Raw genomic sequence first — 10,378 nt, forward strand, 5'->3', positions numbered from 1 at the left:
CCTGCCAAACTGCTGCCAGCTCTCAAGGAAAAGATAAAGTTACAATTGCTATCACGAGAAATGTTCCAATGAGCAAATAAGTAAATAAATAAATAAGGGGGGAGAGCTAAATAAAATGGGCATTGATGGGGTTAAACAAAAGTTCAGTACAACAATACCAAAAACTGACTGAGGGAGAGAGACCAAGTGGGCCTGCCAGTGAGGAAAACATTTCCTCTACCCTCAGGGTTCTTTGCCTGCTTTAATGTTCAAAGAGGTCTGAGGCTGATTAGCAAGAGAAAAGAACCAAATTTAATCCATACATATATACGGAAACCCCACATACACGAGAGGGTCAAGGAGAGGGCACAAGGGATTGAGACAGAAGAATTCCAGTATGTAAGGTATTTTAAGTAAAAATGAGGTAATACACATTGGAGGCTTCAAGAGGTCATGGTAGGATGTTTAGTGAACAAGAGTTTGCCTTGCCCTCTAAATTAAAAAAAAAAGATTTTCTCTAATAATCCCTTGTTATGGACAAGGCCCCTATTCAAGAACCTCTAGATAGTTAGGGAGGGACAGAAGATTCTCCTGTTTTAGCTAAAGTTGCCTATAGCTCAGAAAAATCTGCATATTGTAGAGGTACACCTTGGGGGGTTTAGTTCTGAACCTCTACAGCCAATCTGAATGCCTCTTTCCCTTCCCACATTAGAGAGCATTAAAGAAATAATCATTGTGTTTCTAATTTGCATTTCTCTGATGATCAGTGATGTTAAGTGTCTTTAAATATGTCTGTTGGCCATCTGCATGTCCTCTTTGGAGAAGTGCCTATTCAGGTCCTGGGCCTTTTTAACAAATTGTATTGTTTGTTATTTTGGTGTTCAGTTGTATACGTTCTTCACAAATTTTAAATATTAACCTCTCATTACATGTATTATTGGCAAACGTGTTCTTCCATTAGTGGTTTGTCCTTTCATTTTGTCGGTGGTTCCCTTTGCTGTGCAAACTTTTGGGTTTGATGTAGTCCCATCTATTGATTTTTGTTTGTTTTCCTTGCCTGAGGAGATATATGAGAAAAAATATTGCTATAAGCAGTGTCCAAGATTTCACTGTCTGTGTTTTCTTCCAGTATTTTTAAGGTTTCAAACCTTAAATTTAAGTCATGAATCCATTTTGAGTTTATTCTTGTGCCTAGTATAAGAAGGTCTAGTTTTATGTTTTGCACATATCTGTCCAATTTTCTCAACACTATTTATGAAATATACTGTCTTTACCCCATTATATAGTCTTGCCTTTTTGTCAAATATTAAGGGATCATAAAAGAGTGGGTTTAAGCCCTGGCTGGTGTAGTTCAGTGGATTGAGCGTGGGCCTGTGAACCACACGATCGCAGTTCGATTCCCAGTCAGGGCACATGCCTGGGTTGCAGGCCAGTTCTCAGCAGGGGACACACCAGAGGCAACCATACATTGATATTTCTCTCTCTCTTTCCTTCCTTTCCTCTATAAAAGTAAATAAATAAAATCTTTAAAAAAAAGAGTGGGTTTATTTCTGGACTCTCTATTCTTTCATTGATCTATATGTCATTGGTCTGTTATGCCTGTACAATGCTGTTTTGATTACTACAGCAGTAGAGTATATTTGATATCAGGTAGCATAATTCCTTTCATTTTGTTCTTCTATCTCTAGAAACTATTCAGGGTCTCTTGTGGTTCTATATAGATTTTTAGAATATCTATTCTAGTTCTTTGAAATGTGCCATCGGTGTCTTGATAGGAATTGTGTTGAATCTATAGATTGCTTTGGGTAGTATGGACATTTTATTGATATTAATGCTTCCTATTCATGAACAGAGTTTATGTTTCCACTTATTTGTGTCTTCTTTAATTTATTTTTAAAATGCCTTATACATTTCTGAGTATATGTCTTTAATATTTTTTGGTTCAATTTATTCCTTGGTATTTTTAGTACAATTATAAATGGAATTGTTTTATTAGTTTCCCTTCCCTTAGTTCATTATTGATGTATAAAATGCAACCAATTTCTACATATTTATTTTGTATTTTGCTACATGACTTAATTCATTTATCACTTCTAGTATTATTTGTTGTGGAATCTTTAGGGTTCTCTATATATAGTATCATGTCATCTGCAAATATTGACAGTTTCACTTTTATTTTCCAATTTGGATGCTTTTTTTTTTCTTCTTACCTGCTTGCTGTCGCTAAGACTTCCACTACTATGTTGAATAAGAGAAGAGAAAGTGGACATCCTTGTCTTGGTCCTGATTTTTAGGAAAATGCATTTTGTTATTGACCTTTGAGTATGATGTTGACTGTAGGTTTGTCATATAAAACCTTTGTTACATTGAGATAATTTTTCTCTGTGCCCGTTATGCTGATTTTTAATAAGTGGGCACTAGATTTTATGAAATGCTATTTCTGAATCTATTGATATGATCATGTAATTTTGGTCCTTTATTTTGTTTGTGTGGTATATCAAGGTTATTGATTGGTGGATATTGCACCAACTTTGCATATAATCTTAATTTATTCTAACAGAAATGCAGTTTGGATTCAACTGTTTCTGTACAGTATCTTACCCATCCTATGGCAATACTTTTAAAATAAATGCTAGGAGGTCTCTGTTAATGTCTGTGCATGTTTCAGTGTGTTATGTGGTGTTTTCTACCTCTGAATGATGTTGTGACTTTATAAAAAAGAAGCTCAGTTAAATTGGTTTACACAAACTTGTGCTTATATCATAATTCTCAAAAACATAAGAGAAATTAACCCAAATATTGTTCAGAATCATGTAATTGGGAAAATAATTTGATATTATAACTGGTTTTAGTTTGGTTTGCTTCAATAGTCATATCTTTATAGTAATTAGCATTAAATGATACTTACTTTTTACCTGGATTTATTAGTTAAATAAGTTCATATTATCGCTGTTGCACAGGTTCATCAGTAAAAGCAACATGGTATAATAAAATTTTTATAAGTAAGCTATACCTAATTGTAGGAACAAGTAAATTAAATGAATATAAGTAGAACATAAGTTCCCCTTTAGGTGAACTCTTTAGTGATCATTATATTGTTAAAAAATAATTGCCTTTGTCTACTTGGTAACTTGAAACTTTATAGTTGCTAGATAAATTAAGTGATGGACATTCATTGAATGTCTAGACCATTTCCAAATAACATAATAACAAAACATTAATTACTGAACATCAGTTCATTTACTTTTTATTATAGAGAAACTAAAGATATTTGTGTTCATTAGTAAATACCTTGTGTCACATTAAACAAATTTCGTTGTGAGGGTAGAGGGTTGAACAAAAAGAAGAAGAACTCATGGACACGAACAACAGTGTCGTACTTGTGAGGCAGTGGGGGTGGTTGGAGGTGGAAGGGGGTGTAGGGGGAATAAATGGTGATGGAAAATATACAGTAAAATTGAACTATTAAAATTTTTGTGCGCTGTGAGGGAATACACCAATTTTTACAAATTATAATGTGTTTATGAATGTATCAATTTAAAGAAAACTGGTGTAACAGATAGCTTACAATTACTACAAATCCAGCGCCCACTTTCATTAGTTGATGTTTTTAAAGTTTAAAAATTCTAAACTATGTCATTAAAACTACAAAAATCAATAATATTAAAGAAAACAACTGTGTATACAAGAAAAGTATGATATGTTTTGGCTTTAAAACAGGTATGATTTAAGGAGATATTTTTTGAGGGGAAAAATAATTTTTAAGGTAAAGCGGGTGGTTTCAGAATGAAAAAAGAGAGAAACAACAGAACAAAAATCTGAATGTAAAAATAAGTTGTAGAAAGTTTGTGGAACAGAAATTTTAAGAATGAAAATTTTAATCATTAAGTAAATTTAAATATCAAAATTAAGCTGATGCAAAATTAGAGTTTGGTTTTCTCTCTCTCTGCTAAAGGGGCTATTGGTCTGCTTATGATATTGTGGAAAAGGGTCCGGCCTAGAAAGCAAAGACTCTGTGTTTTGTCAAAATAATTTATTTTTTTATTGTCTTAATCAGGTCTTTAATTACTTAAGAAAACTGAGTTTTCTCAATAGTAAGAAATAAGTTTTGCTAACAATTTTGGAAACTTCTGTATTTGTGTTTGAAATCTTCTGTTGCCACTTTGGTTAAATGAATAATTAAATATTGCTTCACTATGACTTATGTTCCTATTTAGTCAAATGTCCAAACCTTTTGATGTAATTTTATGAATGTCCCCAAATTTAAATTACAAATACAGCGTGGACCTGAGGATAACTTTTAGGTATTCCCATAGGGCCACTGAAACACCCCAAATATTTGGTTTTTTCTTCTTACAAAAAAAGATTAAACCAAAAGCATATATTAGAATAACATAAAAGCTTTGTCAAATAACAAAATAATAATTATGTTGTATTTGCATAAGTATATGTTATAAAAGTTCCAGACATACATGTAAAAAGGCTGGAAATCTGAGATTTCCTGATGTAAGATGTCTATCATCAAAGTAGAGGGAAACACTAAAATTAATGAACCTGAGTATCAGATTGTGGCACATAGAGGAAGTTCACTCTGTTTTTCCAAGAATGACCTTTCATTGCTATTCTTTTGCTAACCTGATGTCCCTGTAACTTGGCAGCAGTCTGTTCCTGAATTGTGAAAATTGAGATGGGTAAACAGTGACTAGAAATCACATAAATAGGGTCATGGGAAGACCCAAATGGAGGTTTGTTTCTTTCCAACTCCATGGCACTTTTTCAGTTTTTGTATTTTACCATTCACCGCAGTACATTGGGGCTGGACCTCATTCAAATGCCATTTAGTATAGATTATCGCTATGAGCTTGTTGCTGTGTAATTTCCTGGATGAAGTGAAGCGTTATCCTGCCACAAGGCAGAGGCCCTCACAGGGGCAAAGAAATTGTCAGAAGACACGCTCCTACTTAGGATACACCATTCATGATCTCTAGCAACTGGGGGACTCACTTCTCTGAGCAAAGTATATGAACTTTGTTGGACAGCCTTGAAAACCTCTTGGAATGATGACTAATTCTGTTGCCCTCAATTATTAGGCAATGTCAACAGGACTAACAGAAAAACTGGATTCAAGCAGAACAAGTTTAATTACATAGGACTGCATGAACTGATTGAAATGATTAAATATTTATGACTTTTTATTTGAAATTGCTATTTTTTTAAATATTTGGTTTTCCAGATATAAGAAAACACATTTCTCTTAAACTACCTGTGACTCAGAGCAATTTGGTAAAATATACCTTTGTAAACAGAATGAGACATCTTCTTTTTTCTAAGTAATTTGTTCCAGAATTTTGAAACTCTCAATGAATGAGGCTTTTATTTTGAAGTAATATGTTTGCATAAGTTCAATAAGAATCTATTTTCTTTATAACAAGACACAAGGCTTCAACTAGAGAGTCGTATTTGAGAAAGACATGCATACACTAGCTGATATGAACATAAAACTTTAAGGAATTAAGATCAACTTTGGAAAGCAGTAAAGGCTCTTTGAACGAACAGTCTGATACCTCACCTACATGGTTCAAGGTGGTTGTTCCAGGTAAAGAACAAAGGTTGCTTACCAGGAGATAATAAAGAGGGGAGCCCAAGGAGAGAGGAATTGACCCCAAGTTTACAGGTCTCACAGGGCAAGTCTGATGGCAGGTACCTTGCCCAGCTTTTTCTGACCTGAAGAAGCCGTTTTAAGTTCAATTTGAAGATTCCTCCTGAAAAACTCAGGCAAAGCAGATTTAGAAGAACTTGCGTGGTTCATCTTCGGACCAGTTATGATCCTAATGCGGTGGCTACACCTGGCAACAACCATGTGTGCACATCAAAGTGTAAACATTGGCACGTTCGGTTTTCTGTGTGACACTCCTGTAGATGTTTCCGATCTGAACGGGAATAGATCACCTTAGTCATCGAGCTGAAGGGTTAGCCAGAGGCCTGGAGACATGTTTCAGAAAAGACATTGGTCTTTACGGAGACAGAGCTTTCTTTCATGATGCTCGAAACTCAAATAGAAATTGTTATTTCTTTGTCAATATACCAGCTCTATTTTATTTTAAAATAAATAAAACTTCTTGACATATAACTTACATACATTAAAACACACATATTTTAAATGTATGGTTTGATAAATTTTGACAAACTCGTATGCTCAGTTAACCACCCTTCCAATCAAAATATAAAACATTTGCATTATCCCAGAAGGTTTCCTATACTATTTTTATTCAGTACCCCCACAACCCAGGTGGTCACTAGTCTGGGGTTTATCATTTCAGACTAGTTGGTTTCCCTTACTCTAAAATGTTATGTAAATTGGACAATCTAATATGTACTCTTTTGTATTTTTTTTTACTCTGCGTATTTACTTTCATTCCTGTAGCTATGTGTGCGCGTCCGCAGTTTGCTCCTTTCATTGCTGGGTGGTATTCTGTTGTGAGAAAATGCCACAAATCATTCATCGACTCACATGTTGATGGATATTTGGATTATTTTATTATTTGTTCCTATGAATATTTAAACACAAATGTATCTGTAGATGTGTGTTATATCAAATTTGATTTTTAGTACCTAAAAACCATGTTAAAATAACAATAAAATCTTTGAAATGAGTATTTCAGATTCTAGGATTTGCATAATTGGGCATAGACCTATTTGGGCACTTTACTAATGTACTAGTTTGTTGAAGACATACATAGGTTTAAACTTTAATTTTTTCATAAGTAATAAAAGCTAAATTTGGTTATTAAGAAGGGTCAATCACACAAAGCCTGGGGAAGTGGATATGCTGGAATGAGTATATTATGTACAACTGAAGCACTTTCCAGGTGATTATTTCGTGCATGGAGGCCCTTACAGCACCGCATCTAACAAGGCCATAGGAATGTGAGGGTGAGGGGCACTCACATCACTAGAATACTCATCAGTCATTCACTTCTGTAGTTCAGACAAGGCTGTTACTAACTAAGCTCACTGATAACAACGAGGCTGATCAGGCCCCCAAACAGCATAATTCCGTACCCCTGTGTTTGTTTCTATGTATTAGGTAGAGCCTTTTTGACTCCCTGTCTTACTAGGATGGCCTGTTGTAGAGAAGCACACCCATAAGGTGGATGGTGCCAAGCCTTAGGTAATTGCCAGGGAGGGACAGCCCAGGTGAACAGGTTGATGAAGTCTCATAAGGTATAGCAGCTCTGTGTCTCTGTGTGGGGGAGGGCTCAGAAAGGGGTCAGTGCCTTTGCCTGGCCTCTGAAGTCTTGTCCAGGAGGAAGCTGACTCCTGACGCTCACCCTGATGTCAGACACTTCAGTTTCTCTCCACTGGTGCCCTTCCAGCTGCTGCCCTGGTGCTGGAGCCCAGAGGGAGTGAGTCTACGTAAGTCCTAAGTCCATTGTGGTCCCTTTAAGAGGAGACATCTGCAAATCCTGCAGTTCCTTTCACTGCCCCAACCCCCACTGGTTTTTACAGGCAGATTTATTGGGGACTTACATTCCTGGCACTGGAACCCTGCGCTGGGTGGTCTGGTGTGGGGTTGGGATCCCTTGCTCCAAAGGTATCCCTCCCAATTTTATCTACCACACAGAGATGAGGAACTATCCATTCTGCATCTTCATGCCTCCTCCCCACCTATCCATCTGAATGAATGTGACTTCTTTAATTCCTTGGGTGTTGGACTTCCATACACTTTGATTTTCTGACCATTCTGGGTGATAGCTGTTTTGTAATTTTTGCTGTGGTTGTGCAGGGAGGCAAGCTATGCTGACCTATGCCTCCATCTTGACCAGAAGTCAACAGGCCAGGACTTATTTAAGAAAAAAAATCAAAACTAGGAACGTCAACATGGCAATAAATTTACAACTATTACAATTGAATCTAAAAAACAAACTATGCAAACAAGAAGACCAGAAACAGAATCATAGATATGGAGATCATTTAGAGGGTTATCATTTGGGAGGGGAAAGGAAGAAAATGGGGGCAAAGGTGGAGGGATTAAGAAGTACAAGTTGGTACAGAGTAGACAGGGGGATATTTAAAACAGTGTAGGAAATGGAGTAGCCAAAGAACTTATATGCACAACCTGTGGACATGAACTACGAGGGGGAGCCAGAGGGAATGGGGAGCACCAGCTGGAGAGGGGCAAGGGGGGGTTATTGGGACAACTGTAACCACATAATCAATAAAATATATAAAACAATAAATAAATAAAGATTACAGCAAATAAAAGAAAAATGCATAATTCAGTGCCCTGGCAGGTGTGGCTCAGTGGTTTGGGGTATCATCCCACACAACAAAACGTCTTGGGTTTGACCTTTACTGGTCAAGGCATATACCCAGGTTGTGGGCTTGATCCCCAGAGGAGGAACATATGAGAATGCAACCAATCAGTGTTTCTCTTTCACATCCATGTCTCTCTCGCCTTCTCTCTCTTCTCCCCCTTTCTCTCTCCCTACCTCTCTAAAAGCAATGAAAAGAATGTCTTCAGATGAGGATTTTAAAAAAATTCAAGTACTGTGTCTAGCAGAAGTGCAAATACAGTGATTATTGCAATGACTCATGTGCTTGGTGTGGCATCCTTGAGGGTTTCAGCCACAGTGTTGCGAAGATGGTTACTAGAACGTGATGTACCGAGTGCCACAATAGATGGACAGCTGTCAAGGACACTACTCATCCTGAACCAGCAGAAAAAATCAAAGTTCAATCACTGGGATGGGAGGCACTGACATTTTAAAATAAACTTTTTTAAAACATCAAAATTTCCCTGATTTTAGATCTGAGCCAGTCTTTAGAATTCAAATAGTTTGATTATACAGGTGGCTGGTTCCTAGGAAAAACAGCTCCACAGTATCATGACATGATTCCCTGGTCTTTCGCAAAGGAGCCTTCAGCCAACTCACTGGAAAGGGGGAAACCCAGATATAAGAGAACTAAAGAATAGAGTAAGTGAGTGTCCTGGCTCCCCTTCTTCGTGTTCAGGCATATGGGCCCCAGTTAGTAAACAGAGTTGGCTGTGTCAGTGGGCAGCTTAGTGGCCATTTCCCACCTAGCATTCAAACACTGGGAAGTTGAACCAATTCCCGCATCGCATCTTTGGTACTTAAAGTAAAAGTTATTATAGTGGGGAAGGCCAGTAGAGGCCTTAGAAACTGACTGATTGGGTAAATAGATTTATTCCTATGCCAATCAGCAAGGATGATGAGAAACAATTCATATTCACGTAGAATGGAAAACAATATACATTTAGAGTTTTGCCCGATGGCCCTACTAACTCTCCTGCCCCCTCATAATATAGTGGAAAGAGATTTGACCATCTGGACATTCCACAGCACATCAATATTGATCCACTACATTGATAGCATTATAGGTAGCAGGCTGAATAAGCAAGAGGTGGCACACACTCTAAAATTCTTGGCAAGACACACCACTCCAAGGGGTGAGAGATAAACACACATAGTAATATGTTCAGAAGCCATACCCTTCCGTAAAATTTAATAAGGGTCTAATGATCCATGATGTGTCAGGATGTCCTGTCTAAAATAAAGATAAATTATTACACTGTGCACTTCCTCCTATAAAAGGGAAGCATGCCGTATCTTTGACCCTTCTGGTTTGGGAGGCAACATATTTTATGCCTATAGATACTGGCCTGGCCCACAGATTGGAGGGTTAAAAAGCTTCCATCTTTGAGTGGGACCTACAGGAAGAAAAACCCTTGCTTGCTGAGAAGCCCAAACCAACACTCTCTATTGTCTTGCTGGTATTGGTGGTGGGGAAAACAACAACGGGCTTTTGTGGCAATCCCCAGTGAGAGAATCCCACTGAAGCACCCTGGGTTTGGAACAAGATCATGCCATCTACACAGAAACACAGGGGTTATGAGATAGACATGGAGATTTTGTTCTTCCTTTCCCATAACACTGCATTTTGAAAGTGCTGGTCCCCAAAAAGGAAACACCTTTTCCAGGGGCCACAGCAAGCTCCCATTGAATGATAATCTCTGACAGCTGCCTGGCCACAACAGGAAAAAAGAGAAATCACTTTCTTGGCAGGAATAGTTGACTGACCATCAGAGGGAAATAGGGCTGCCCCTCACACTGGGAGCAAGAAGGAATACATGTGGAATTCAGGCGATTCACATCAACGGCTATTGATAACCACTTACTCAGTTGTTTCCTAAAGAGGTGCGTCAAACCCAGGCTGAGAGGGGCATGGTGCCCAGGAACTGAGGCCTGTTGGTGACGAGGGTCTGGTTCACACACACCACCAGGTAAGTCATTAATGTCAGCAGAGGGGTGACAGCTGAGAGCGAGGGAAATCTAGAATGTGCAGTTGAGGAAGCAGAAAATCTCAACTGAGTGTC

General features: G+C 37.7%; 1 protein-coding gene across 1 annotated transcript in view; it reads right to left on the minus strand.

The window, feature by feature from the left end:
- Positions 1 to 5,900, minus strand: part of SLC16A7 (solute carrier family 16 member 7) — a 166,957-nt gene extending 161,057 nt beyond the window's left edge. The window contains exon 1 of the mRNA XM_037030137.1: positions 5,641 to 5,900. The gene's annotated coding sequence lies outside the window, so the exon portion shown is untranslated. The remainder of the gene's footprint in view (positions 1 to 5,640) is intronic.
- Positions 5,901 to 10,378: the final 4,478 nt, after the last annotated feature.

Source organism: Sturnira hondurensis, unplaced genomic scaffold (genome assembly GCF_014824575.4).
Source record: "Sturnira hondurensis isolate 20B ecotype Veracruz unplaced genomic scaffold, ASM1482457v3 Scaffold0020601, whole genome shotgun sequence".
In the NCBI taxonomy this organism is placed as follows: Eukaryota; Metazoa; Chordata; class Mammalia; order Chiroptera; family Phyllostomidae; genus Sturnira; species Sturnira hondurensis.